General features: G+C 32.5%; 1 protein-coding gene across 2 annotated transcripts in view; it reads right to left on the bottom strand.

Annotated features, from left to right (window-relative positions):
• LOC108974663 (calcium/calmodulin-dependent protein kinase kinase 2) overlaps positions 1 to 4,253 on the bottom strand; it is a 53,864-nt gene extending 49,611 nt beyond the window's left edge. For both annotated transcript variants that reach the window (XM_018942644.1, XM_018942643.1), the window contains exon 1: positions 4,212 to 4,253. The gene's annotated coding sequence lies outside the window, so the exon portion shown is untranslated. The remainder of the gene's footprint in view (positions 1 to 4,211) is intronic.
• Between the last annotated feature and the right edge of the window lie 2,503 nt (positions 4,254 to 6,756).

The raw sequence follows: 6,756 nt of genomic DNA, 5'->3' as shown, positions 1-6,756 counted from the left end.
ATATCTCAATTTTTACTCAAGTTACAGCTTGCACGGACAGACGGACAGACAGACATCCGGATTTCAACTCTTTGGTATATATAACCCTATATCTTACTCTTTTAGTTTTAGGACTTACAAACAACCGTTATGTGAACAGAACTATAATACTCTCTTTAGCAACTTTGTTGCGAGAGTATAAAAAGTAGTAGGTGTCATAAATTCAGATATTAATGGTTTGATATTCGAAATCGAATTTGTATCGGTTTTGGGTATCACGGAAACCAATTTGATCGGTTTTGCTATCAGGCACAAAGAAAGGTCGCTCACAGATTTCAAATGTAAGTTCAAAAATCAAGTTATTTTATTATTTCGAATTAATTTATATTTATTTTTATAGGGGAAAACATAAGTAGAAAACACGAATAGTATTAATTATTGAGTCTTTAAAAAAAATTCAAATATTTAAATTTTTTAGATTTACAAAACGTAATATACGTAATTTAACACTTTAATAGGATTGCTTCCAAATGTATTCATTTGCTAGTTTTGTCACATTAGTAAACATCAGGTTCGAATATTGGTTTTGGGTATATTCGAAAAGACGAAAATCCAATCAGATTCTATGACATGACTGAATTGGTTTGCAATTCTGACAGCCCTGATTGTCTGAATATAATGATATTTTCCAAGTTTCCCACATGAGCAGAGAAGGATTTCACGAGATAAGCATTGGAGATATCCAAAGGCGGGTAGTGAAAAGACATTGCCCGATTTTACACCGATTCCTTTGAAGTCTTTAAGCATCTTCTTTCATGTCAAATTTATTGCTTCTAGCGTTTTAAGTTAACTGTTTTAGTAATTTTTAACATAACTGTTATATGGTTCATCCATTTCACACCGTATGACTTTTTCCAGCAAGTTTAGTCGATAGATATGTACATGTATTTTTAAGATATGTACATTTAATTTATTAGCGATGCGAATACACCCAGTTTTTGAAAAATTTCAAACCACAGGGGCCCCTCTCTATTGGACAAATCTGTAACAATTGGGAGTCTAAATTGAGTGCTTAGTTTTATTATGTACTTAGGTTTTCTATTGACGGCATTTCGAGAAGGTTACAATAGTTCTACTCCGCACATCTGCAATACCAGCCTCCATAAAATAATACGTTTCAAAAAGAAACATATCTTAATGTCAGGATAGATGGATAGAGAGTTAGTCGATTTCAACTCTTTTTGTCGTCCTGACCATTTTTTTATATGTAATATTTATAATTAACTTGATTAGTTTTATGTACTTGTATTATAAACAACCATTTGGTGAACAAAGTTATACTCGGTGGCAGGATGTTACGATAGCATGAAGATGGAGATTTGATATCACAAAAAATAAAAACAAGCGCCATTGTGATCAATATAAATAAAAAATAAGCCTGTGACTATGTGAGATAATAAAAATTTACGAAAAAATTATATTTGAAGAATTATTAATTTATATCAACTTCATTGCGACTTTCCAGTTTTGTTTTATTAGTGCGACATGTGTTTTAAAAACTTTTGAGAAAATTGTAAATAAAACGCAAAAAAAATTTAATTATTCATAAATATTTATTTCGTCGCCTTCAAAGTTATAAAAAGATATAAAAAGAATGACGTAAGACACTTCTGCCAAAAATTTTTCCAGTCCTCCAAACACTTTTCATAATTTTCGGCGTTTTCAGTTTGGGGAACAATTTTCTATTTTTTGTATTTTTATTATTTATTCTTAAATATACTATAACAGTAATAGCAGAACCGATCTAGGACCCGGTAGCATTAAAGTACGTTGACATATCAGAAAAGTTAGCATGAATAATAGAATTGGATAAATAAATTCACACACGTTGCTTGAACAGGGGTTTCGCGGTATTTTTTATTTCTGTCGATGGTCAAGTAATGTTAATTCGATGAATAAGTAAAGAATTTGAGTACTTCAAAAAAATAACTATGGGTACATTCTAGATGGGAATTTCCATTGCAATGGTGCATAATTTGTCAAAGTATTACATTCTGCAACCATTTTACACAAATAGTCAGCAACACTCAATTTCTGTCTGCACATCAGCAGGTTATCAACAACGAAGTGTCACATATGATTAAACGGTGTTCTGAGAAGTTTAACTTATTAACGACTTTTGTTAAGGCCTGGACATGGTATATATGTATAGTTTGTTATGGAGTTTGTAACACTCAGAAAAAAACGAAGGAGATCCAATAAAAAACAAACAACATGAGCAACATATAGTAAAAACTTTTTCATAACTTTAAAATCTAAATCAGGCGAATACGGCGGTCAGGCGAATGCGATGTTGAAAATTTGCAAAAAATTCACGAAAAAACAATGCAGTATTCGACTGGTAATTATCTTATTGCAAAATCCAAGAGCTGTCGGCCCATAACTCCGACTTCTTTTTACGAATAGCTTCGCATAACAGTTAAAGAGAATTAATCGCTCACAGTTAGGCCCAACAAACCAACCTTTCAAAGTGGTTTTGACTGATCCTTCCGATATTCGAGTGTTGCCAGTAAGTCTCTGATTATTCACCGTGTTTATGATTTATTCTCAAACACCAATTCCTTTATTTTGTTGACGTGTTGATCATCAATTGATGTTGATGGCCCTCTTCGACGTGGTTCATCGACAACGTGTTTTCGACCCTCTTTGAATAATTTGTACCAATAAAACAACTTGCTGGCGACAAACAATTATTACCGAAGGCCTTTTCCAACATTCTGAAATTTAATGGAACTTCTTTGTTGAATAAAATTTTACTCATCGTAAAAATGAGGAATGCACTTTATGTATTTCAGGAATACAAGCGTAAGCCCTAATGACTATTTTTGATAAGGTATTTGTCGCAGATACAAAAAAAAATATTTCGACGAATAGGGTTTCGAGCGAAATTTAAATTAAAAAGTCATTCCTACTACATACTACTACCAGTAATCGCTCACATACTACTACCAGTAATCGCTCACATACTACTACCGGTATGTAGTATGTATATAAATGATTAGCAGGACGAGTTGAGTCGATTTAGCCAATAAAAAATACGCCAACTAGATCCACAGTTTTTGAGATATCTATATGAAAGTTTGTACACTTTCTTTTCTCCCAAGGGAAAGTCAGAATATCGGTTTCGTTTTTATTTGTTTGTCATGCATAAAATTTTTTCTCCAAAATATAAGTAAAAATTCGAGATGATTAGGTTCATATACACCAATATTGTATAGATATTTATACAAGATTTGCATCTAATGTAAACATAGCCATTTTGCACGAAGGTATAGCGCTGAGTAACCCTGGATAATTAGTCGATCAGTATAAGGATAACGCTTTTAAATTGCGGGTACTATAAAGTTATTAACCATTGGCTCATATTTTTGTACATTCATTATTCCATCAACAAAGTGCAGATGTCCCAAAACATGCATCAATTTATTTTTCTTTAAGGAAACTTAATTTTCTCTACTGCACATTCATCCTGAAACCTCTCACCAAATGAACGGCGCACGCACCGCAAATTTTGTCAGATTAAAAAATTAGATCTGCTTTCGTCAGGCAACATAATATGTTGCCAATAATTTTGATCCCAATTAAGGACCTCTAAGCCGTCGAAATATCGTTTCGACACTTAAATCCACTAGGTGAAGATTTTGCACCTCCGCTCATATATAAAGCGGTCGCTTAAACTTATCCGCCGCAGTAAGTTTTCTTTTATCTTACATGACTTTCGAGAACGACCTGATCCCTTTTACGCTCCAAAATATCTTTTCGCCAGGGACATTAAAATTTAACACCGTGATTGTATCAGAAAGCTTTATAATAACCGATGTGAAAATTGGACGATGACATCCCATATCTCTGGACCCGACCAAATGATTTCGACAGAGTTTATTACATGGCATTCCATTTTCTATGTCACACTGTGACACAATTTTAAATTCTACTAACTTCATTCAGTTTCTAGTACAAAAATCAAAAAAATAATATAACGGGATAAAACTATGCATCAATAATCTGTTCAGTGTGTGCCACCTTATGAAAAAAAAATGTTTTAATCCAATAAAAACTGTTTAAGACCCTGGGAACCGAATATTTAGACTCCGGTACCTATAGTTGACTTTTGATCACAAATTTCGGTCAATGTGTGATATATATAACTGAAATAAAGGGATAATACTTTCCTTACAATGGTATGTCTGTGTGTCAATACTCCCTTAGCCTCCATATACTTAATATAAAATTTTCCAGCTTCCGGGTGACATGGTACCGCATATATCGGCCAAAATGTGAGTTATCCCCATGAAAGTGAGCGTGTTATACTCATAACAGTGTACCGTTGTGCCTAAAATACATAACTTATATTAGGATTTTCGAACATCCGGCTGACTTTACTCTGCCTTAAAGCATTTCCCTGTCTTTGAGTCTTGCAAGTCGCAAGAGTATAAAATATTCGGTTGCACCCGAACTTGGCTCTTCCTTAAATGTTTTAAATTAAAATGGTTTGCCCATTTATATTTTCACGTATTTTTTAAATTTTGGAACTTCACTTTGGATAACCCCTTAAATTATATTTTATTACGGTGGATAAGTGGATAAAAAAAAGAACAATTATAAAATTAATCTGTCACAAGCCATTCACAAACTACTGAGAACATCGTATTTTTTGTAAAAAAAAAAAAAAATTTAATAATAATTGTGGAGATCTGTACCTGTAGGCGAAAGTTACAATAAGCTCTCATAATTCACCAAAAATAAACATGACATTTTATTTTAGAAATATATTCGACGCCGACCGTGCCGGACGGGAAGCTTGATAGTTGTTAATATAATATTATAAGTGTATTTTATATACACTGACTCACACTATAAATGGGACACCCCAAAAACTATTTGATTTTTTAACTTAGAATGTAAATAGTAAGCACGGTATAATAATTTTTTCAAAAATTCCTTTTTATTTCAAATAAGACATATGTTTTTTATTGATATGAATAAAAAACACCGAAGTTTATGCTATAACAATAACAAAATTAATATATTTACATTTATTGTGCGTTCAATGGAACTCACACTTGAAATGGGACAGTTATTGCGGCACGTCATACTACCGTTATTTTGTCTAGAAACTGAACTTAAACTGAAGATGCTTTTAGTAGTACATTGACCTGCAACATAATCAGATTATCAGCGACTAAAATTGGAAAATGCCTCGCACTACAATTGAAGAAAGGAAAATTATAATTAATAATTACGAAAGTAATAAATCTATAAGGGAAATAGGCGAAATTGAACGCAAAAAAATCTACTGTATTTAACATTATTCAGCGCTTTAAAAAAACCCCTACCTTATGTAATAAAATACCTAACAGAAGTACAAAACGATTAATTGACGACCGAAGTGCGCAGTTTTTGTTGCGAATAATCAAAAATAACCCATATCTGTCTGCTGTAGAGTTACAAAAACAGCTAAAAGAAGAAARGAAAGTTGAAGTAAGTGCAGAAACAATTCGAAGATTACTTAGACAAAATAAACTTAACGCTAGAATACCTCGTCGAAAACCACTGATATCACAAAAAAAACCAGAAAGAAAGAATGGAATTTGCTCTGAAATATCAAGATAAGGACTTTTCTTTTTGGCGTAAGGTAAACTGTTTTTAAAGCTTGATTTATGAAACTTGTTGTGAATTTCAGTTATTCTTAGGTTCTTTTCGNTGCTCTGAAATATCAAGATAAGGACTTTTCTTTTTGGCGTAAGGTAAACTGTTTTTAAAGCTTGATTTATGAAACTTGTTGTGAATTTCAGTTATTCTTAGGTTCTTTTCGCTGACGAAACCAAAATTAAATTAACATCTTTGGATCGGACGGCAAGCGCTTCGTATGGAGAATGGCTAGCCAAGAGTTGGTCGACAAAAACATAAAAAATTTGGGGCTGTATGTAGGGGGATGGGGCTGGAAAACTGCATTTTATAGACGGAGTGTTAGCTGGTAAAGGATATATAGACATTCTGAAAACAAATGTTCATTGCAGTGCGGAAAAACTTGGGATTCGTGATTGTTTCATGTTTTACCAAGACAACGACCCAAAGCATAAATCCTGGAATGCTAAAAATTGGTTGCCCTACAATTGCCCAAAAGGACTTTGTACGCCTGTTCAATCCCCCGACATTAATCCCATAGAGCATTTATGGGCAGAACTTAAAAAAAGACTGTCCAAAAGAAATATTAAAACAAAATCTGAGCTAAAGAAAGCCGTGGAAGAAGAATGGAACCAAATAGAAACTTCGGTATGCAAAAATCTTGTAGAAAGTATGCCACGTCGTCTCCAAGATGTCTTAAATAAGAAAGGAAAATCCACAAGATATTGAACTCCTGCAGGTTTAATTTTTTTCTTAACTTTACAAACTGTCCCATTTCGAGTGTGAATTAAATTGAACGCACAATAAATGTAAATATGTTAATTTTGTTGTTGTTATAGCATAAACTTTGGTTTTTTTTTTCTTCATATCATTAAAAAATATGTCTTATTTCAAATAAAAAAGAATTTTTGAAAAAATTATCATACCTTGCTTACTATTTATATTTTAAGTTAAAAAATCAAATAGTTTTTGAGTGTCCCATTTTTAGTGTGAGTCAGTGTATATTATATTTCAAATGAAGTATAGAAAGGGACGAAATGTAAATAGGTATTGTGTATACACATATATATGTAGCGACTATATTCCAAA

The sequence above is a fragment of the Bactrocera latifrons genome, unplaced genomic scaffold (assembly GCF_001853355.1).
Source record: "Bactrocera latifrons isolate USDA-ARS-PBARC rearing strain unplaced genomic scaffold, ASM185335v1 scaffold_577, whole genome shotgun sequence".
Taxonomy (NCBI): domain Eukaryota; kingdom Metazoa; phylum Arthropoda; class Insecta; order Diptera; family Tephritidae; genus Bactrocera; species Bactrocera latifrons.
This window is presented reverse-complemented; position numbering and strand designations above follow the sequence as displayed.